A 24090-nucleotide genomic window follows, 5' to 3' on the forward strand; every position below is an offset into this window, starting at 1 on the left:
TGGGGGAACGCCACAGGGAACGGATCAGTCCAACTCACTAGAGATGTGGGGGGGAACGCCACAGGGAACGGATCAGTCCAACTCACTAGAGATGTGGGGGGGACGACACAGGGAACGGATCAGTCCAACTTACTAGAGATGTGGGGGGAACGCCACAGGGAACGGATCAGTCCAACTCACTAGAGAGAGACCGGAGTACGGGGAGACTGGACAGAGCAGGTGAGACACAATTTTCTATTAAAAATCCAAACACCTTTGATATATTCAACATTGATACATTCCAACTGGTAGAGAGCAATAAAAAGATAGCAATGTTTACATGTATTTTGTAATGTATAATACTGAAACATAAAAAAATGCTAATGATTTTGATGAATGTGTGTGGTGAAGATATGAAGTTTTTGGTAGCTTCAGGGGTAGACCACTGTCAAGCATTAAATTAAACACAAAATGGGCATCAGGGATGGTTGTGCAAAAGCGCCACAGCAGCGATCAGATGTGTGTGGATCAGCACGAGAGATCCTTCATAGTTCTTTACCCTCCAGTGTTCGCCCTGTAAACTTGATGGGGAGAAATTTGATGTGTTAAATGGGTGTAACCGTTACCTCCACTAGTGAGGGGCTACAAATTGAGCTGATGGTGATTTGACGCAGGTGCAATATGCATCGGGGGCACCGCTGTATGTGTATAATTGGAAAGTGACTGAGATGTTGATGGTACCAAACTGAGTGTCAGATTTCCCCCACAGCATTATGAAGGCGGAGGACCTTAATGTAGCAGCTAAAGTGTGTGATGAGCCCGATTTGAGAGAATATGGTTTGGAGATAAATCACCGCACCATAAGAGAATGCGGTTGGGAGATGTATATTTGTCCCCAGTAAATTCATACTCTGGTATTGTGGTTAAACTATCTGATTGTGTGAGCACTGAGCTTCCACTCACACCCTCAGTTCCCTTCTCTGCTCTGGGCACAACAGCAGTGCTGCGATTGACAAGTGTGTTGCTTTCATCTTACTAACATTCGTCCCCATTTCTCCTTAGTAAAACCTGTTGAGACGAGGCAGAGTGTAGCTGTTGAGACGAGGCAGAGAGTAGCTGTTGGTTGTGGAAAATGCACCAATTTATTTTACAATAAATGCATGTTTAAAATGCATGTGGGTATTGTTATTGATGCCAAACACAGCGTGATGATTTGTGAGGAGAAGTGCAGGTTCAATCCTGTAGATATTTTTTCACTGTGGTGGCACCATGGCCAGTTTCCCTCTTTACACACCAGCCGCAGAACCCGGGCAGCTGCACCCAGGACTAGCTGAGGTGCCCCTGTGGGCGTCTGGGAAATATGATGTTGGCCTTGCTAAAGGCGCTACCTCAGTAGTGATTTCACCCAAGTCTGATTTTAGGCCCACAGAGGCTCAATACCTGTTGAAGCTGAGACAATTGAAGGCATTAGGCCTGTGTTCAAGGCACTGTGGAGAAGGGCATACTGTGTCCAAATTCACCAGTCAGGACTTCAGGTCAAAAACGGCCAGACAAACCCCTCTGCCGGATGAATGGAGATTTGTGCAAGATCTGTAAGCTGTAAATGCTGCAGTAGTTCCTAGAGCCCAGAATGTGCCCAACTCAGAAGCCAAATGGTTTTCTGTGATTGATTTATCAAATGCTTTTTTCAGCATTCGTGTGCATCCTGATAGTCAGTACTGGTTTGCATTCATGTTCAAAGGACAGCCCTACACATTCCCCAGACTGTGTCAAGGCTACTGTGAGTCACCCACTATATACAACCAAGTCATAAAACAGAGTCTTGATCCCCTGGAATTGTGGGTGATCTTTTGGACTTGCCAACACAGCAGCAGTGTGTTGATGACCGCATTAAAGTGTAAAAAAACACCTGGCTGACGAAGGTCACAAGGTGAAATCTTACCAAACTTCAGTTTGTACAGCCTGCAGTTGGGTTCCTAGGACATGACATATCTACAGAAGGCAAAACTCTTGCAGCATCAAGAATGGAAGCAATTGAAAAAATCTCCAAACCACAAACTGTTAAACAGCTCATGTCTGTGGGGATGTGCCTTGGGGTAGGCGCAACTCCACGGTTTACACTCTGAGAGACCAGGGTTCTCCCCGAAAAGATCAGGCCAGACTCCGAAGTAAACTTCACCCAGATTTTAATCAGTGCAACAGACGTGAACATAGTCCCTCGGATCAGATAAAACAATAGTAAAACCTCGTGCAATAAATGGCTCTGGCGACATGTCGGGGCACACTCGCTACCCCTCCAAGAAGGTCGTTCTCCCGATAGATCTTCTGTTCGGCCTTTTAAACGAGTAGCCCCGCCCCCAACCTTGTTAGACTGAACCAACATCTTGGAGCGGGACCACACGTGCCGCCTGTTGGAACATCTATACAATACACATGAACATGATAATACACCATTGTTTGTTAATCACATCCTGCATGGTTATGATTTCCTGTCTTTCCCTTGTCCTCCTCCTACAGGATCAGTAGGACCCGTCTCCCCCCCTCTACTGCCGACCGTGGGCTCTACCGGCCAGCACCAGGGAAGCCCTGGAAGACGGTCCTCCCCCCCCCGAGAACATAGGACATCCGGTGAGCTATTAATCTGCATACCCATACATATACATACACACAGTCCAGGTGATAGGTCAAGTCTCTGACCCCATCACAATGTCTTTTTAGGAATGTGTTCTTACTGTCCCTCATTCATCCTTAACTATTCTTGTGTTGAATATCCTTTGCGGGCTTTGACACGCAGACCAGCCACTTCGGCTGTCAAATGCACTATAGAAGTCGAGGAGGCCTCTGAGGCTTTGAAGCTGGTGTTGCAGACTGCCTTCCTATTGAGTTCACTGAGGACCCCTACCACATCACCTCTCAGCACAGGCTGAGCTGTACGCCTTAACACAGACATGCAAACTGGCAGAAGGTAATCTGTCATTGATTTACACTGATAGCAGGAGCTTTCAGTGTAGTTCATGATTTTGGGGCCATTTGGAAACAAAGTGCTTTTCTCACTAGTTCAGAGGCCCTGATTGCACATCATAAGATCGTGTTCAATCTCCTGGATGTTCTCCAACTGCTGTCTGCTCTTGCTGTGTGTAAATGTACTGCCCACTAACGGCGTTGATTCTGTTTCTAGAAGGAACCAAGCTGCGGATAGAGCTGCCAAGAGAGCTGCTCTGCAACCTCGCAAGTTCCTCTTATGACCTTACAACTCACTCCCTCTCTTACGCTCATAGATCTACAGAGCCACGCAGCAGGATAAGGCAGCCTGGAGGAAGGTGGGCGGTGCTGTTCAGGATGGCATGTGGCGTTGTTCATGATGGATGTGTGGTGTTGTTCAGGATGAATGTGTGGTGTTGTTCCGTTTAACGTGTGATGTTGTTCCGGGTGGACGTGTGGCGTTATTCCTGATGACGTGTGGCGTTGTTCCTGATGACGTGTGGCGTTGTTCCTGATGACGTGTGGCGTTGTTCAGGATGGATGTGTGGCGTTGTTCAGGATGGATGTGTGGCGTTGTTCAGGATGGATGTGTGGCGTTGTTCAGGATGGATGTGTGGCGTTGTTCAGGATGACGTGTGGCGTTGTTCCGGATGGCGTGTGGCGTTGTCCCGGATGGATGTGTGGCATGGTCCTTTGGGCCGGCCATGTTTGCCTAAATTCATATTTGAATTCATGATAAATTGACCCATTGGAGGATTTGTGTCAAAAAGGGGGGTGGGGATGATTGATCAATGAAAAACCCATTGTTTCACACACAGGTTTACTAATTATGCTCTGAAATTCTGTCAGAAATGCATAATATGTTCACAACTGAATGTGGGGAGAGGAACAAAGATGCAACTGGAACTGTTTGACCATTTGCAAATGGATTTCGTAGAGCTCACACCAAGTCAAGGGAAGAAATACTGTTTGGTAATTGTAAATTAGGGGTGCAACAATACATGTACCCGTATCGAACCGTTCGGTACAGTGCTCTCGGTTCGGAACGCACTATGTACCGAACGATACAGCCTTTTAAAAAATGGATTTCATCAATTTGTCTTCTGAAGATGCGCTCTGTGTTGAAGGCTCAGTGGATCTGTGTTTGATTACTCCACCTACACCTAGGCTGCATTGTCGAGCGCAGATCCACTGAGCGCCTCCCACATGCATTCAGGAGGCTGAGTGAGACGAGCTATGAGAAGCTAGCTCGTAGAAATATGGCTACTGCCTCAAATATACCTGAAATCGAAGCTCCTCCACCATAATTCAGATCTGGCGTTTGGAACTACTTTGGTTTTCATGTTAAATATGATTCTGAAGGCAAGCGCGTCGTGGACAAAACTACTACGGTATGTCGGAAGTGCTACACGAAACTTAACCATAACGGTGGGAACACGACGAATATGACTGTACATTTACGCCGTCATCACCCCGAAGCGAAAATAAGTGAAACCAGACAAAAACAACAAACAGCAGCACACAGTCTGCAAACTTTACCCCAGTCATTTAGACAGACATTTGGACATGATTCAGGTACAGCCTTACCAGATTTAATATTATTTTTTGTTTACCATAGAACAAGGATTCTAAAATTGTTTTATATTCTTCCAAGAGTAGAAAATTGGTCATTGACCCTAAATAATACAGTGCTGTATTTGGGTGATACCTGGTTGTTAGAACATTTGAGATGTTTCAAAATATTTCTTTTTAATACACAGTTTTATTTAGCTTGTTTGTGTTGTATATGTTGCCAGCTAAGGGCTAGCACTCCAGAAGATGAGTGTGAGGTGAAGCTCCATCTGAGTGGTTGATTTTTATAAGGACCAGTTTTTGTTTAATATGCTGCTGAGAATATACCACAGAAGAAATGGTATAACTTTTATTTTGGAAATAGTTATTTACTCGGTTTTCCACAAAAATATATATATATATATATTTTACCATTTATTTTATTTATTATGTTATTATTTGTTGTTTCAGCAAAATTTTATTTAAAAGCTGTACTTTTGAGGTTAAACAAATGTTCTTAATTAGTTTTAATAAATTACAAGTTCAAAAAAAAGGGATGGAAATTAATTTTTTTTGTATCGAAAAAGTATCGAACCGTGACACTAAAGTATCGAACCGAACCGAACCGTGAATTTTGTATATCGTTGCACCCCTATTGTAAATATATTTTGTAAATATATTTTCAAAGTAATTTTAAGTTTTCCCCACAGCACGGTAGGACTCAGACTCTGTGGCCAAGGTGCTCGTGTGAGAAATCATTCCCAGCTGGAGCATTCCAAGCAAAATAACTAGTGATAATGGTACCCCTTTCATCATTGGGGCTTTGAAAGCAGTAGACTAATTTTTAGGAATTGACATGAAACAGCACTGTGCCTGTCATCCAGCATAGAGAGAAAACAGCAACTTGAAAAACAAATTAAGTAAGGCATGTGCAAACTAAACTGGGGTGGACCAGAGTCCCCCCACCCCCTTGGTCTCATGCAGATAAGAGTGCAGGTAAGACCAAAACATGGCCATTTGAAATTCTGTTCGGGAAACTGCCGAACACCAGAGAGGGTCTGGTGAAAGCACAAACAGACAACCTTGTTGGCATTGAAGATGCAATGTTAATTTATTGTGTACAACTACCTTTCAGGGGCAGGGGGGGCTCGTCAACCTTGGATGGTAGCTCACCTAGGAGAAGGAAAACTCCGATTCCAAACCCGAGTCCGAAAGGCGGTTTGACCTTGTAGTCAACCGGCAACTCCTGCGGTGCAACTGAAGCCAAGCTGTACTGACTCTGTACTGTACTGCACTGTCTTTCCCTTGGATTCTTCAGCTGCGAAGATGCTGCATGGGCAACATCTGACCCCCCATTTCACCCAGCCCAGGCTCTGTAGCTTCACTTCACTGGAGAGGTCACTCCAGCGTCATCGCAAGATGTCGAGTCAACATGGGAGGAAGCCGATACCGGTTATAAGCTCACCCGATTAGTGAAGGAAATGAGCGCCAGGGGTCTCCTTTGACGGTGGGAGAGGTCATTGCGCCTCAAGCTGGGCAGCCCCCGGCCAATTAGGTGCAATCCCAAGAAAGAAACAAGAAAGAAGCCTCCAGCTCTTTGCTTCGCTAGCTGGAACATCAGGACCATTTGTCCCAGAGTCACTGCAGACCTTCAGCCGATCGATGATGCCATGAAGACAGGGTAGTTGACAAGGAACTCTTACAACTAAATGTTGACATTGCCGCTCTACAAGAAATCTGGCTGGCTGACAATGGCACCATCAGAAAAGCTAACTACACTTTCTACTGGCAAAGGAAGTCTCTGGACCAACCAAGGCAGTACAGTGTTTGCTTCGCGGTAAAGAACACACTTGTCTACTCCAAGGAGCCCCCCACAGGGAGATTACTCACCCTCTAGCTATCAACATCTTCCGGCCCAGTCAGCATTCTCTGCGCGTATGCCCCAACCCTCTGCTCCACTGCTGAGGAGAAAGACCAGTTCTACCAGGCCCTAGATGAAGCATTATGCAGGATCCCCAGAACTGACAGCCTTTACCTCCTTGGAGACTTCAACTCAAGAGTAGGAGCTGACCACGAGGTTTGGCCCACCTGCCTCAGAAGCTTTGGGAGGGTAAAGATCAACGAGAATGGCCAGAGTGTTATGCGTTGGTATGCGAAGAGAAGACAAACTAAAATATCACGGAATGTTTGACATGAGAAAACCAAAACAAAAGAAACAACTGAAGATGCCAGGGGAAGTAGCTGGTTCTCAAACCACTACGGGGAGCAAACAAAAAACTTCCCGAAATAACAAACAAAACTGGATAGAGAAATAACAGGGCTGGAAAACTTGATAATCATCTTTGTAAGTCGCTCTGGATAAGAGCGTCTGCTAAATGCCGTAAATGTAAATGTAAATGTAAATGATAATGGCCAGAGCGGCGAAGGAGCAAGAGTACTCGAAAATGACAGAAAACAGAATAAGGTAAGTATAAAAAGGAAGCGACAAGAGGCTGACTGAATGCACGTAGTGACGGCAACAAACAATTCAGCAACAAGACTCTGCAGCCGTCCTCCTAAAATAGGGAGGAGAACAGCTGCAGGTTATCGTCGCTGATTACTTGTTTGAGAATGCATACACAAACTAATGCTGGTTTGCTCGCGAGCGCTGGTCCGCGAACGAGTGTTGGCTCGTGAGTCCCCTCCTGTGGCGACAGGAGGAGCGGCTCTGGGGTCAGCCCAGACCCTAACCCTAACCCTGACACAGAGACTGCTCAAGATTTCATGCCACCAATGCCTGTGCATGACCAACACCTTCTTCAAATGTAAAGAGATCCACCAGGTGTCTGCTCTCGGCTGGGAGTCGAGCACACAGTTAGCAGAAAACCAGTGAGAGTGAAGGTCGCGCTCTGCGTGAGTGTTTGTTGTATGAGAGAGCGTGGGTGAGTAGTTGTCTCTCTCCTCAGAAGCAGTAGTAAAATGGGCGGGTGTCAGAGTCAAACTGAAGAGTAAGGGGGCGATAAGGCACAGCATAGCCATCCTAGAATAAAATACATGAGAGAACATTATGGGTCTGAGAGTTTGAGTAAATTTCATGTATGGGTTTCAAAGTATGATTTGCCAGGGGACGGGAGTTTTAACATGAACCGGGTGGCAGTGTTGAAACGAAATTTGAAAAGAGAACAATTTAATGGGTTTAAAGTCAACTGGGAAGCATTTTACATGTGAGAGAGGGAGGCAAAAAGATGGGAATAAAAGTTAAAATTACAGACGAAATATTTGATTCAACACGAATTTTGAAATCTCCAGTCTGTCAAGTGTGTTGCAGATCCAGACCTGGATGGACGTCCCAAGCGACCCGACCTGTCCTGACAGCCCCACCCACTCCCTTCGACAGCACAACCCCAAGACCCATGGGACCATCTCCGGGGCTTCTGACACGCCTGGTCAGCCCAGTGGCTTTGCACACGTGATCACGAGACGTGCAAGATGCGACATACGGGCCAAGCTGAGAACTGATGGTCTGCGACAGCGAATCGTCCCTGCCCCCGCCTCCAGAGGAATGGTTGATGGTTCCAGTTACAATCAATGATCAGCTGAGGTGACCAATGGTGGAGGTGGCGGGGCAAGATGAGCCTATGCGGGTAATGCGAACATAGACGTTAACGGACTTACAGGAAATCATAAAGCAATTCGGACACCGAATTGTGACGTTGGGGGTCACAAGTTTGCAGGTGAACTGGAACTGTTCTGACGTGAGTTCAGACCGACATCACATGAGCTGCAAAAACTTCTGGACCTGAAGCTGGAAATAGATGTGGCAAAGATCCGGATGGACTGGCCAGCTGAAAACAGATGGCTGACCAACACGAAGTGGACACACGCAGGTAACGTGCTGCATGATTTGTGTTTGGCACTGCAAGATGCTTTTCCACTTAAAATTGACATGACCAAAATCGCTAACTGCAAGCAGGGTGAGCAGAGCAGGCTATGTTTCAGATGGTAAACAGTGTGGCACAAGTTTCATTAGCCAAACCCACAGATTGGCAATGGCGCACCCTACAGTCACTGAAACAAGGTTTGAACACAATATACATTATGGGTGCTGATAACACTGATGTTTCCCACACAGCAGAGATAGGCGAGCTCCAGTCCACAGCAGATGCCTCTGAGCTGTCTGCATGGAAGCAGGTGGGAGCAGTAAAGAGTGAGGGGGGATTTGGATGGGGCCAAATGACAAACCATGCCTTCCTCACAGCATGCTATGTAAGCTAAATTGACAAATGGAAAAGATCTTGTGTCAAAACGAGGGATGTATGATAGCATTGCACAGCAATGGTTTACAAAGTTACTCCCAAAAATTTGGCGGGCTGCCAAATTCATGCTGAGTTATTGCACAAACCCGTCTTCTGTCTTGTCAGAAGTTCACAGGTCGGTGAAAGAGGCCTTGCCTAAGTCATGGAAATGTCTGCAGCACAACCTGAAACCAGGGGACTGGGTGGTCGTGAAGGGTTTTAGGAGGAAGAACTGGTGAGCACAGAGGCAGAGTGTATGGAGTAGGTTGCATCCCAGCTCCTATATGGTGAAAGGAGGGTGTTCAGGGTACCTCAGGTGAGTGGGAGGAGTGCAGAGTGAGCGTGCCCGCACTCCAAGCACAACAACAGTGAAGAAAGGTCAACGATCACCCACCATGCACCCTATACTCCTGCTCATCCTGTGGGGGGTGTTGACACTTCCCCAGGAGGGGAGAGCAGGGTAACAGGACACTGTAACATTGTGGAAGGAGGGCTGTGGAAAATTTGGGAAAACATGGTCGCAAACTGGAGGACCTGGCTGTGACTGTGCACTCCTGTACTTATGTTTATTATTGCTGATTTTATTATGTGTACCTTGTTTGTTGTCTTTTCTGAGGAGTTGTGCATTGCAGGTTGTAGGTGCGACGCTTAAACCTAAAAACCTCACGATGATGCCAGATGTCAAGGATGCCAATCTACCAAAATTTTCTGATGTTGATACTTTTGAATTCTCTAATGTTGATTCAGTTAACTAATTCTTCACACAATGACGTAATGATGTAATGTGGGTGTGGAATTACAATTTACAGTTTAACTCTCAGCTTACAGTTTAACTCTTGGAAGTCCACACACAGGCATACGTTCAGATCCTGTTTCTGAACACACCATAGGAGATGGGTAAGGTGAGGTTTTTTTACAATTCTTTGCTCATTCTCCCCCAAGTGTGAGGTCAACAGGGGGATGCCATTTCTCTGGTACTGGACTGGTACTTTAACCAGGTTACAGTCTCTGATTAACTGACTGTACAGCACATGTTTGTTCAGGGGTAGGGTTTGTGCCTTGAGCTGTCATCGAGGAACACTGAAATGGCTGCACCTCACCATGTGAAATCTTGGAGCGTGCCCATCACTGTCCTCTGAGGAAGATACATGTCATGCCTTGTACTGTTTTGAATAATAATCTCCATGAACTTGGGGGACCCACTGGGGATGTCTATTAGTGTTACGAATAGTTCTAAGCCTTCAGGTCAGTAATTCTCAGGATTAGGCCAGAATAGCATTGTTTGTTCTTTTGATGCTACCCTGACTCGACACTTCACATCTTGGATGTGACCAACTGGAATAGTTGTACCCTTCTTCTCAACTCCCATACATACCCGAAAGGTTTCCTCGTCTGTAGGGCAGAGACCAGGGATTCCATTATCTCGTCCATAATGCTCAGCGCTTCCTTCAGTATGGTCGTGATGTCTACCCCATTGCACTGTTCCTTGTTTTCTTTAACAATCTCTGCAATCACATTACTACCTATGAGGGCACAAGGAACAGAGTCCTGGCCAATTAGGATTGGTACTCTCATAACTACCTGTCCCTGGCTCTTACTACATAGCTGAAGATCGACTTCAGCCCACCCATCAAAGGGCACGTCGGTGCCGTTAGCAGCGACCACTTCCAGGGGATGGGTTAAGGGTCTGTAGTTTTAATCTGCAAAGTCTTCTCTCGACCCATGCTTTTCCCACAATGGTAACCGGAGTCCTTGAGTCAAGCAACATTTGAATAGGTACCCCGTTAATTGCACATGACTCCATACGTCGTCTACCAATCAGTTGTGTAATGCACTCTCTAGGTGCTGGACTGGGTTGAGCGATTTCTGTCTGGTGACCTATTTCCACACAATCACTCTGAGCTGGGAGCTGTTTACTGCTGACGGTCACTGGCAGCCCCCTTGCCAGTGAGACCACCCCATTTCAGTGAGACCCCGATGGCTTCCTCTGCAAACAGCCGATAGCGTACCATCCTCTAATGCTAAGATGCCTAGCTAGCTTCATTTGTACCACGGCTCTTTTGTAATGACCATACAACAGCATTTCACGTCTTTTACAAAACACAATTCCTCCTAAACACTTCAAAACACTTATAGAATAAAAAAGGCGGAGCTGTTATTGACATGAACAAACACAAAATCAGGGTTGCCTGAGATCAGAGGTAAATAAACTAGACAGTGAAGACAAACACAAACACAAGCAAGCACATGATTTGTGCATGCTCAATAGCTGTTTCAATAGCAATAGAACGTTTCCTTCATCAGTCCACCTTGACACAGCGCCACCTCTAGGCTTGGTGCCAAAGGAAAGTGATTTCTACACCCTCTGCAACTGTAATGAATGTACGCTGTGACTGTGTAATCAGAATGAATGATAGCAGAATGTATTTTGTATTTGCACCTTACATGTGATGAAGGACAGCACACAAGCATCACTAGCTTATCACGAGACAGATTAGGCAGTACACTCTTGTTCTCACACACACACACACACACACACACACACACACTCTTGGTCACACACACACTTGGTCACACACACACTTGGTCACACACGCACACACCCACACACACACACACACACTTGCTCACACTCACACACACACACTTGCTCACACTCACACACTCTTGCTCACACACACACACACACACACACACACTCATACACACTCTTGCTCACTCTCACACTCACACACTGCTTGAGCATATGCAGTCATGCTCTCCTTCTGTCTCCTCTGTCTGTCCATGACCCACTTATGAGAGGGAGAGAGTGTGTGTGTGTGTGTGTGTGTGTGTGTGTGTGTGTCTCTGAGTGTATATGTGAGAGTGTGTGTGGTAGTACATGGGTTAAATCTGAGCAGTACAGAGCACAGTCCTTACAAGTGGAGCAGGATAGGGATATTTATACACACACACACAGCACACACACACACACACACACACACACACACACACACACACACACACACACACACACACACACACACACACACACACACACACACACACACAGCGCACACACACACACACACACACAGCACACTGATGTGAATGAGTATTAAAATTATTCTTGTTAATAATATTTCATAGCCACACACTAAAGTAACCCCCTTTTCAGCTGGTTGAGCACTTCATACTGTAAAATTAACATTGTGTGTGTGGCCTGGTGTTTGTATGTGTGTGTGTGTTTGAAAGAGGGAGGGGGGAGAGAGAGAGAGAGAGAGAGAGAGAGTGTGTGTGTGTGTGTGTGTGTGTGTGTGTGTGTGTGTGTGTGTGTGTGTGTGTGTGTGTGTGTGTGTGTGTGTGTGTGTGTGAGTGCGTGAGAGAGAGGCAGGAGGGGAGAGTGTGTGAGATGGAAGGAGAATGAGAGATGGAGCCAGAGCAGTTTCAGTACCTCTGTGGATGTAGTTTGGGTTTGATGGTGGATTTCTGAGGAAATGCAGTTTCTTATTTTCCTGTTGATCGCTTCTGGACTGCCTTACGTTACTTCTTTTTGTACACCTGGAGACACCTTGAGACATCTGGAAACACCTGGAAACATCTGGAGACATCTGCAAAGATGGGCAGAGGACCACAACCCAGATGAACACGGTCTTGTCCAATGAGCAGGTAGTTACTGTACTGCAGCTGAATCATGTTAGGTTACTTTAGTTAAGAGTTGTTGGTATTTGAGAGAGAATGTGAGTAAGAGAAGAGTGAGAGGAGAAGAGTGAGAGGAGAAGAGTGAGAGGAAAAGAGTGAGGGGCGAAGAGTGAGGGGCGAAGAGTGAGAGGAGAAGAGTGAGAGGAAAAGAGTGAGGGGCGAAGAGTGAGGGGCGAAGAGTGAGAGGAAGAGAGTGAGGGGAGAAGAGTGAGAGGAAGAGAGTGAGGGGAGAAGAGTGAGGGGAGAAGAGTGAGGGGCGAAGAGTGAGGGGAGAAGAGTGAGAGGAAGAGAGTGAGGGGAGAAGAGTGAGAGGAAGAGAGTGAGGGGAGAAGAGTGAGGGGAGAAGAGTGAGAGGAAGAGAGTGAGGGGCGAAGAGTGAGAGGCGAAGAGTGAGAGGAAGAGAGTGAGGGGAGAAGAGTGAGAGGAAGAGAGTGAGGGGCGAAGAGTGAGGGGCGAAGAGTGAGGGGCGAAGAGTGAGGGGAGAAGAGTGAGGGGAGAAGAGTGAGGGGCGAAGAGTGAGGGGAGAAGAGTGAGGGGCGAAGAGTGAGGGGAGAAGAGTGAGGGGAGAAGAGTGAGGGGAGAAGAGTGAGGGGAGAAGAGTGAGGGGAGAAGAGTGAGGGGAGAAGAGTGAGAGGAAGAGAGTGAGGGGCGAAGAGTGAGGGGCGAAGAGTGAGGGGCGAAGAGTGAGGGGAGAAGAGTGAGGGGCGAAGAGTGAGGGGAGAAGAGTGAGAGGAAGAGAGTGAGGGGAGAAGAGTGAGGGGAGAAGAGTGAGGGGAGAAGAGTGAGGGGAGAAGAGAAATAAGGTCAGACTGTAGAGCCGTGTTAAGTTGCTGAGGAAAAAGACATTTTCTCAAAACAGTGAAGTGTGTGTGTGTGTGTGTATGCATGTGTGTATGTGTGTGTATGTATGTGTGTATGTGTGTGTGTGTGTGTGTGTGTGTGGGGGGGGGGGGGGGGGGGTCTGCATGCTTGCATGTAGGCAGGTAACATGAATCTGTACCTTAGGAAAAGTATTCTAATCTATGTGAGTGTGGACTCTGGAGGCGGTGTTTACTCTGTTTGAGTGTGGAGGGGGTATTTACTCTCTTTGAGTGTGGACTCTGGAGGGGGTATTTACTCTGTGTGAGTGTGGAGAGGGTATTTACTCTGTGTGAGTGTGGGCTCTGGAGGGGGTATTTACCCTGTGTGAGTGTGGAGGAGGTATTTACTCTGTGTGAGTGTGGAGGGGGTATTTACCCTGTGTGAGTGTGGAGGGGGTATTTACTCTGTGTGAGTGTGGACTCTGAAGGGGGTATTTACTCTGTGTGAGTGTGGAGGGGTATTTACTCTGTGTGAGTGTGGAGGGGGTATTTACTCTGTGTGAGTGTGGGGGCTCTGGAGGGGGTATTTACTCTGTGTGAGTGTGGAGGAGGTATTTACTCTGTGTGAGTGTGGAGGGGGTATTTACTCTGTGTGAGTGTGGAGGGGGTATTTACCCTGTGTGAGTGTGGAGGGGGTATTTACTATGTGTGAGTGTGGACTCTGGAGGGGGTATTTACCCTGTGTGAGTGTGGACTCTGGAGGGGGTATTTACCCTGTGTGAGTGTGGAGGTGGTATTTACCCTGTGTGAGTGTGGGCTCTGGAGGGGGTATTTACCCTGTGTGAGTGTGGAGGTGGTATTTACCCTGTGTGAGTGTGGGCTCTGGAGGGGGTATTTACTCTGTGTGAGTGTGGGGGCTCTGGAGGGGGTATTTACCTTGTGTGAGTGTGGAGGGGGTATTTACCCTGTGTGAGTGTGGGGGCTCTGGAGGGGGTATTTACCCTGTGTGAGTGTGGAGGGGGTATTTACCCTGTGTGAGTGTGGAGGAGGTATTTACCCTGTGTGAGTGTGGGGGCTCTGGAGGGGGTATTTACCCTGTGTGAGTGTGGAGGGGGTATTTACCCTGTGTGAGTGTGGGCTCTGGAGGGGGTATTTACTCTGTGTGAGTGTGGGCTTTGAAGGGGGTATTTACTCTGTGTGAGTGTGGAGGGGGTATTTACCCTGTGTGAGTGTGGAGGAGGTATTTACCCTGTGTGAGTGTGGGCTCTGGAGGGGGTATTTACTCTGTGTGAGTGTGGGCTTTGAAGGGGGTATTTACTCTGTGTGAGTGTGGAGGGGGTATTTACTCTGTGTGAGTGTGGACTCTGGAGGGGGTATTTACTCTGTGTGAGTGTAGACTCTGGAGGGGGTATTTACTCTGTGTGAGTGTGGAGGGGGTATTTACTCTGTGTGAGTGTGGAGGGGGTATTTACCCTGTGTGAGTGTGGACTCTGGAGGGAGTATTTACTCTGTGTGAGTGTGGACTCTGGAGGGGATATTTACTCTGTGTGAGTGTAGGCTCTGAAGGGGGTATTTACTCTGTGTGAGTGTGGAGGGGGTATTTACTCTGTGTGAGTGTGGAGGGGGTATTTACTCTGTGTGAGTGTGGACTCTGGAGGGGATATTTACTCTGTGTGAGTGTGGACTCTGGAGGGGGTATTTACTCTGTGTGAGTGTGGAGGGGGTATTTACTCTGTGTGAGTGTGGAGGGGGTATTTACCCTGTGTGAGTGTGGACTCTGGAGGGAGTATTTACTCTGTGTGAGTGTGGGCTCTGGAAGGTGTAGGTAGGTCATTGTGCAGAGAATGTTCAGAAATAGCGTGTGGTGTCAAGCTTTGATGCTCTGTTAGCTGCACACATTTTTGGACACATTTTGATATGAATCAGTGGAGTCAAGATTTTTTGTCGTTAATAAATTATTAATCAATAATTAAATTACAAGGCATGGGGCAAAGGTTGAAGTTCACCAGCTGTTTCCATAATGCACATCCATGACTGTGGGTGTGCACAACTATACCATGCCATACCACTTTATTTATAAAGCACAGTGTTGCCATAGTTACTTTGAAACAGTAATCCGACTACTGACTACTGACTACTTCTTTAAAAAGTAACTCAGTTAAGTTACTGACTACTTGCTTTTAAAAGTAACTAAGTTAGATTACTTTTAGTTACTTTCAGCAGAGGCTGATCCCCGGCCCCTATAACATGAAAATGACTACCAGTTCTGCCAATACTCACTTTATTGACATGTATTTTAACCGGAACATCAAAAATGACACTGGCATTTGTAAACTTTTTCTTGAAATAGGCTTACATGTTTTTTAAATAAATAAATAAGACAGTCTTTCTGTTCAACTCCGCCCACTTACAGGGTTGCCAACTCTCACGCATTGAGACACACGCATTTGACTGTCTTCACACGCTTACACGCCACACTTCCGATATCTCACGCCGAAAAAAAATAAATCTAGTTTATTTACCTCTGATCCACATCTATGATTCAATGAGTTACTAGTTCGATCTGGCGTCAACCACCGGCGATCGATCGATCGCGATATAACACTGAATTTAGTCCATTTTACACCCCGCCCGGTAACAATTTACGTTCGCCGCCAAGCCCCGGTTTTTTTTTCAGGTTTGACGTTGTGTTTTTGAAAGTAGACAGCACTCTGTTGCCAGCACAGAGTGTACAACGGACCTTAATGTTGTCTTCCTTAGCCGAAATAAAATCAAAATAATGCCTGTATTTCCAGCTGCTAAAGGCGAACCTCAACTTCCATATTGTTCACATCTGACTTTGGCGCAGCAGAGCAGAGATGACGTAACCGCGTAAGAAACGTGTAGCCAAAAAATAAGAATGAATAAATATAACCTACGTTCCCCCGAAATGCAGAAATAGTAACGCACGATGTTTTAGATAAGTAACTTTAATCTGACTACTAGTTTTTAAATAGTAGTTGCGTTAGACTACTCGTTACTGAAAAAAGTAGTCCGACTACAGTAACGCGTTACTAAGTAACGCGTTACCGGCATCACTGATAAAGCACTTTAAAAACAACAATAACGCTGACCAAAGTGCTGTACACAGTACATAAAAGAAAACAGGGAAAGTAATTAAAATGACACAAGGATATAAAACAAACACAAGATTTCAAGTTAAAACTGAGATCTATGTTCTGGCTTTTGTTTTGGACGGGACTTTTCTCTTAACTGTGATATCAATTCATAACTGTTGAAAGGTTTTGTTGTTGCAGATACACTGAGAGCATTTATTGTTGTTTATGGTGGGTTTTGTTTGTGCAGTTTGTTTGATGTTGAGGGCAGGGTTTCTTTGTTGACGATGGAGTCTGTTTGTGTATGTTGTTTATTGTTGAGGGTGGGGTTTGTTTGTATGTGTTGTTTGTTGTTGAGGGTGGGGTGGTTGTTTGTTGTTGGGGGGGTTGTTTGTTGGGGGGTTGTTTTTGCTACAACTGCGGTGCTGTTGGTGCTGTGATGACTTCACACACATTCAGAATGTTTATCTTCATAATTTACAGTATTTTCACCACCTGACATCAGTAAATAATCTTTATCACAGGATGCCAGATATTTTGCACATTCACACTGTTCATGGAGTGACCTGATCCTTTGTGCAAATGTCCTCATTTCTGCTTATTGTAGGTCTAACAATGTAGAGCAAAACTTTCTGATGCAGATATGTAAGATTACTACACCCATCTGTCTGTGGCTGTCCAATTTGTCTGTGGCCAAGTGATTTTTTATAAGAAAACTCCCATTCAGTCATACACATAGTCAGATGTTTTATGAAACTGGAGGCCCACGCGGTCCTGCAGTACATACACAACCTTCATACCTTCATTGTCTTATATTTGCTTCCTTTTAATGTTTCTATTTATTTATTCTGTAAAAGCACTTTCAGTTGCATGTATGTATGAAAGGTGCTATACAAATAAAGATTATTATTATTATTATTATACAATTACTCTACATATATATATGCAGCCAATGTGATTTTTCATCATTGTTTAAATGCTGCAGTGAAATATACTACTTATCTGTAAGGTGTAACGAGTATGATAAGAACTTTTGGCAAACAAATGTGATACAGCACAGTAAACTGACATCAGGGTGTCACATTTCAGCTGAATAGTACATACTGTCTTCTTTGAGCATTTGTGACTCTTCAACAATAGGGGAAAAGGTTTTAATAAACTGTCCAGTATAAAGACTATGGAAAAGGTTTAATAAACTAAACAACAGGAAAATTGGTTTTAATAAAGTGTGCCTTATTTCTGTTAAGTACCTGCAGCAGGTCAGTGATTATTTCATGACATGCTTTAATCAGAAGAGCCTTGCTGAAGTATGAAACTGGACACAGTTAGTGTTGGGTTCAGTAACCCGGCACATTCGATCTGAAAAGAAACTGACTCTTGGGGGCTATTTACATTTCTACTGGGTGGGCCAGACAGGAATGCAACCTGTTTAGAGTCACCCAGTTTCACTAGTGACATGTCCTGCTTATCTGTAGGCGGTGAGTAAGCTATAATGTAAGTTGCGTGTGAAGAATACAAACTCACACTCTTTTAGAAGATGAAGGGGTCCAGTGATACCTGACACTGCACATTCACATTATTACAGAGAACCCTTGTGAATATATCAACTCTCAGGAGGCATTAATGGTTTTGCCTTAGTCAGCTGTGAAGGCTAAAGGATCATACCACTTGAACATTACCTGGGGGGAGTGGGGGTAAGAATGTACCATTTTGTTTGCTTAGACGGTATGCATTGTTACGCTGATGGTTTGGACTCCTTTCAGAGTTGATAATTAATCTCTATTGTATTCAATTACTAATCAGTTCAACTTTAACAGCCCAAATATACTGTATGTGTCTTCATTATTTTCTTGTGTGAAGCTCTCTTAAGAAAATATGAATGTTAATAAATGCATGCAGAAATGTAAAGTTTTAGTCTAATTACCCTGACTAGCTAGGCTCGGGTCATTAGCTTGTGTTGCTATGGTTACCCCCATCCCTGTAAGATGTTTGTTTTATTCTACCATTACTGAACTGCAACATTTTACTGTTATACAAAATCCAGGAGCTTCTGTTCATCTTCAGAGACACTAAACTCGCATTACAACTGAGAAAAACTGGATTGGTCATTACAGGAGGCCTAAAATATTGCTGTTTCGGATTCTGAAAATCAAAGTTCCCCTGCGATTTTAAAGTGTGATTCTTCACAGGCATCATGTCCTTTCAGATTGAGTATATTTCAGACTTTTCCAATAATTACTCATATTGCTTGGACTCCATACCTGTCTTTCTAACAGTTTGTAGTAGAAATGCATTGTCCAGATATTTATGCTGTTTGCTCTGCATTTTCCTTTTTTTTCAGTGCTTCTGTATTTATGCCATTCTGTGTTATAATCTAAGCCAGTGGTTCTCAAACATTTTAGACAAAGTACCACCATTTGTCAAACTAAAACCTCCACGTACCACCCCCCCCTCCAAAAAAACAAAAAAAAAAACCCCGCTGTACTCATTAGACACATATGTTATAATGTAGTTCTCCTGTAGTTCGTGTTTACAGAACAAAAAGTCTTTGTGCGACATGCCCTCATATTCATATCGCACATAAATTAGCAAGTTGGCTAAATCTGCGACATCTATGGATTCATCTAACTGCAGTGAGAAGCATTTACTCATTTTAATTCTCTCGGTCAATGTTTGTCTGACGTTGTCCGCCATTTCATCAATTCTGCGAGTGACTGTCTCGTTTGAAAGAGGCACCACGTCGAGCTGTTTAGCAACATTTTCTCCACACATAATACGGGTCATCTCTTTTGCCAACAAAGTTCCTTACCAATTCTGTGAGGCTTACCCGCTTTGGCAAGCCGCAAACTAGCACGGTAGGAGGCTTCCTGTGCCTTGGAGACTGGGCTCGCTGTATTCTTTATTGTGGATTTGCGCTGTTTCAGATCTTTTAGTTTCTGAATTTTAGAACTTGTCAAGTAAAAAAAAAAAAAAAAACTCTTTCCGAGCTCATCTGGCGTACCACCAGTGGTACGCGTACCACAGTTTGAGAACCACTGATCTAAGCCATCTTGGCAGTGTTTTGTCCTTTCAGTGAATTGACGTAAATAACTGCAGAAACCCAACTATACAATCAACTATACAATCAATCACTTCATGGCACACAGTATCATGGTATGCAGGCCTTAGTTGGATTGTACCATTTTCTGCTCTTCGTGTGGAGTCAGCCACTACCACCTCTGGGCAGGGGTGTCCGAGCACATGGAGGTGTCTGTGTACAACTATAACTATACTTCTGATTTGGAGTATAAGTAACAAGTGTCATTATGCCTCTGTGAATTTGGCTTTGGACTGGAGTGGCTGAGAGACAGAGTCTCTGAGGCAGAGAGAGACAGACAGAGAGACAGACGGAGAGAGACAGACAGACAGACAGAGAGCATGAAGGGGCAGGACGTGGGTGCTCCACTTTTTTGCGGGACACAGAAGTGGGACGATCTGTTCCTTGGACGTTCTCCAATTAAATGTTCTGGGGACCCATTCACTGAAATATCTATAACCACAACCATACTGTCCTACATAGAGGAAGAGCGAGAGACACAGAAGACGCAGTAATGGTGATGAAAGCAGGAAAAGGCCACGCATGGTATGTGTCTGAACCCATTCTAGAGATCTAGAGCAGATGGGGAAAGAGTCGCCTCCTGCTGGCAGGGCAGGGTTAGGGTTAGTTAGTTAGAGATTAAGTGTTAGGGTTTAAGTGTTAGAGTTAGGGCAGGGTTAGGGTTAGTTAGTTAGGGATTAAGAGTAAGGGTTTACGTGTTATGGTTAGGGTTAGTTAGCTAGTTAGGGATTAAGTGGGAGAATGGCTGCTGCAGTAGGTGATTTTGTAGACCTACTGAATGTGTAAAAACATAAATATGGGAAAGACCATGAACGCATGTGCGCACACACACACACACACACACACACACACAAGAAATGCAGAGGAAGCATTATTCACAAGACTAAAAACAAGGGGATTAACAGATTAAACAAGCCTCCTCTTCCTCCATGTTCAGAGGAAACAGTATGTTTTAAGTGTCCCAGTAGATTCTGCAACCCATAAACCAATCAAAGAAGCCATATAATCAAGCATGAACCAATCATTGAAGCCATAATCCATGTTAGAATCAGAAAAGATATACAGTGTGTGTAATCAAATCAGGAACCTATAAAAGGTTAAAAATACTGGACTGGACATATTCTATAACAAATGTGCAGAATTTCTTTAAAAAATTTAATTTGTAATGTAATGTAATTTATTATGTTACATAATTTTATTTCCTTTATATTTGTATTAATTAATTGATTTTTTTTATAATTTACTATTTAAATTAGTTGTTTTTTGTGTTTAAATATACATTTTATTTATTTTTCATAGTGAAGAACATTTTATTTATTTATTTATTTATTTAGCTGACGCTTTTATCCAAAGCGACTTACAATAATACAAAAGAATAGTTTTCTATTTCAGACTTGCCATTCAGACTTGCCATTAAATAGATGACAGATGTATTTAGGGTCACTAGAGCAGGTGCTCTTTGAAGAGCTCAGTTTTTAAGAGCTTCTTAAAGCCAGTTTCTGCAGTATATGGTTGTAGGTTTTTCAGCCTTTATTTACTCAGATTTTGTTCTGATGTTTTTTTACTTAATGTTTTTGAGTATGTGGACAGAATCCGCGGCTGATAAAGTTGCCTATTTGATGTATAACTTTAACCCTAACCTCTAACTCCTAACCTCAACCCTTAACCCTTAACCCCAACCATGTGTCAAAGAACATTAGGGGAAATCCAGTAGGGGATTGGAAACACGATCTCATCAGCTGTAGGTGACTGGATTACTGAGATGATCTCATTATCTAACCCCCTCTAACCCTAACCTTAACTCCCTCTAACCCTAACGCATGTGAATGTGTACGTTATTAATGTGAAAACATCTGCGTATGTTATCACATTAATTACTCAATTATTACATGTATGGATGTTTAACTTATATAGCACCTTTCTAGATACCCACGGTCGCTTTACAATTTTAATACAGGTCCCTATCTACAGGTACAACTCTTACACTACCAATCACACACCGTACAATCACAGCGTACTCTCTACCGGGATCCACAGCCCCCAGGGGGACTGAATGGGGTGCAGGAAAGGGAGAGAGGACAGACCCTAGTGGCAGATCACCATTCATGCACAGACACTCACACAACTGCTTTTTATTGAACATGAAGAGACACAGACACACTCAGGGACAATTTGTCACGGACTGCCATTTTACCTAACCTCCATGTTTTTGGACTGTGGGAGGAAACCGGAGACCCCGGAGGAAACCCACACAGACACAGGGAGAACATGGAAACTCCACTCAGATAGGGACTTGAACCCAAGACCCCAGTGCTGAGAGGCAAACGTGCTAACCACCAAGCCACTGTGTATCTTCTGTGCATGTTATCATATTAATAATTCGATTATTAAATGGATGGGCAGTCATGGCCTGGTGGTAGGGAACTGGTCTTGTGACCGGAGGGTCATGGGTTTGATTCCCAGACCTAAGGCCATGACTGAGGTGCCCTTAAGCAAGGCACCTAACCCCAACTGCTCCCCGGGCGCCGAGCTAGGGCTGCCCACCGCTCTGGGCACGTGTGATCCACAGCCCCCTAGTAATCACTAGTGTGTGTGTGTGTGTGTGTGTGTGTTCTGACTGCACAGATGGGTTAAAAGCGGAGGACAAATTTCGATTGGGGTGTAAAAAATCACAATTGACAAAATATGGCACATTTACATTTTAAAATGGATCTTCTGTGTAACGGGGCTCGCGCCCCGGAGCGAGGAGACGGACACAAACGCAGAGAAGAGCGAGATTTATTACAGGGCATTCCATAATCGTAGTCGAAGTCACGGGCAGGGGTCACAACGGGAGAGCCATCCAGATGAGACAGGTACAGGGGCATGATGAAGACAGACACGAAACAAAACCAGGCTGAAATAACACAGAACAGAGAAATAACCAACAGAGAGTATAACACCGGGAACAGGGCACACGAATTACAACAGCGCGAGGGAGAGAACAATCAAACATCCAAAACAACCGACCAGGGACAAGGGACACTCAGGGACTATATATACACAGAACACCAAACATGGATCAGGTGCAAACAATGATGACAGGGGCGTGGTAACAAACGAGGAATCAGAGACAACGAGCTGGGCGGGATAAACAGGCAGAGAATAACAAAACCACGAGGAACAGAGATGTTGGAGTGACAGCGGGGAGAGGGGGCGTAGCCACACGTGACAGTACCCCCCCTCAAAGCGTGCCACTCCGGGGCACGCAAGGGCAGACAGGACAGGAACCAGACTCGGACAGGACGGGGAACCACGGTACACGGCGAGGGACAGGGGACACGGGACAGGACGCTACGGGACAGACGAGACTGGGCAAGGCAGGACAAGGAGCCTGAGGCAGGACAGAGACAGGGGAAACAGAGACTGGCCAGGAGCTGGGCCAGGGCATGGCAACACAGGCAGGGACCGGGCGAGGCACGGGAGCAGGGCTGGACGGGACAGGACTGGGAACAGACACAGGAGTGGGGCCAGGGGACAGGGCGGAGGCAAACACAGAGGCAAAGACACCATGAACAACGGAGACAGGCACTGGCACAAGGTGGGTGACAACTTGGGGAACAGACATGGGGACAGGGACAGGGATGACACCACAGGAAACAGACACAGGAACAGGAACATGGACACAAACAGACACAACCACGGGGACAGGGACCAAAACAAAACCAGGGATGGGACCAGGAAGCAAGGGGAACACGGGCAACGGAACATAGGAGGCACATGGCGGAGCAGGGGGAACACAAAGTCCATGCCCAACAGGGGGCAGCACAGTCCCAAGGGCAACAGGCGGGGTCCGCTGGCGGGCAGCGGGGACAGGCGGGGTCCGCTGGCGGGCAGCGGGAACAGGCGGGGTCCGCTGGCGGGCAGCGGGAACAGGCGGGGTCCGCTGGCGGGCAGCGGGAACAGGAGCCGGCAGGCGGGCAGCGGGAACAGGAGCCGGCAGGCGGGCAGCGGGAACAGGAGCCGGCAGGCGGGCAGCGGGAACAGGAGCCGGCAGGCGGGCAGCGGGAACAGCGGCCGGCAGGCGGGCAGCGGGAACAGCGGCCGGTGTGGACCACCTCTTCTGGGTCGCGGGTACAGGAACAGGCGTGGACAACCTCCTCCGGGTCGCGGGTACAGGAACAGGCGTGGACCTGACGTCCTCGGGGGGCGGAACCACCGGGCTGACGTCCTCGGGGGGCGGAACCACCGGGCTGACGTCACCGGGGGGCGTGTCCGCCATACTGACGTCACCGGGGGGCGTGTCCGCCATACTGACGTCACCGGGGGGCGTGTCCGCCATACTGACGTCACCCCAGGTTTCAGCCAGCCACTCCTTTGACGAGTGGCTCGTACGACCCCCAAAAAAATTCTTGGGGAGCTTTCGGGGGTTAGCTTCCAGGAGTAGCGGAGGGAGGTCCTCTTCCGGCGAGACGACGACCTCATGCGCTGTGGCGGCGGGGCTCTGAACTGGGGGCGTGGTCTTCCTCCTTCCCCGGTCCGGTTTGCGCCTGGAAGAACATACAGACACAACTGCTTCTCGGTGGCTTTCCTGGTGACTCCGCCTCGTCGGAGGTATCGGGAGCTCACAATGACTTTTGAAAGCCAACCGA

The 24090-nt window shown here is 46.1% G+C and overlaps 1 protein-coding gene across 1 annotated transcript in view; it reads left to right on the forward strand.

The window, feature by feature from the left end:
• The first annotated feature begins 12100 nt into the window (after positions 1 to 12100).
• LOC143487685 (SH3 and multiple ankyrin repeat domains protein 1) overlaps positions 12101 to 24090 on the forward strand; it is a 96864-nt gene continuing 84874 nt past the window's right edge. Inside the window, exon 1 of the mRNA XM_076986753.1 lies at positions 12101 to 12434. The gene's annotated coding sequence lies outside the window, so the exon portion shown is untranslated. The remainder of the gene's footprint in view (positions 12435 to 24090) is intronic.

This window comes from Brachyhypopomus gauderio, unplaced genomic scaffold, assembly GCF_052324685.1.
Source record: "Brachyhypopomus gauderio isolate BG-103 unplaced genomic scaffold, BGAUD_0.2 sc49, whole genome shotgun sequence".
Classification (NCBI taxonomy): Eukaryota; Metazoa; Chordata; class Actinopteri; order Gymnotiformes; family Hypopomidae; genus Brachyhypopomus; species Brachyhypopomus gauderio.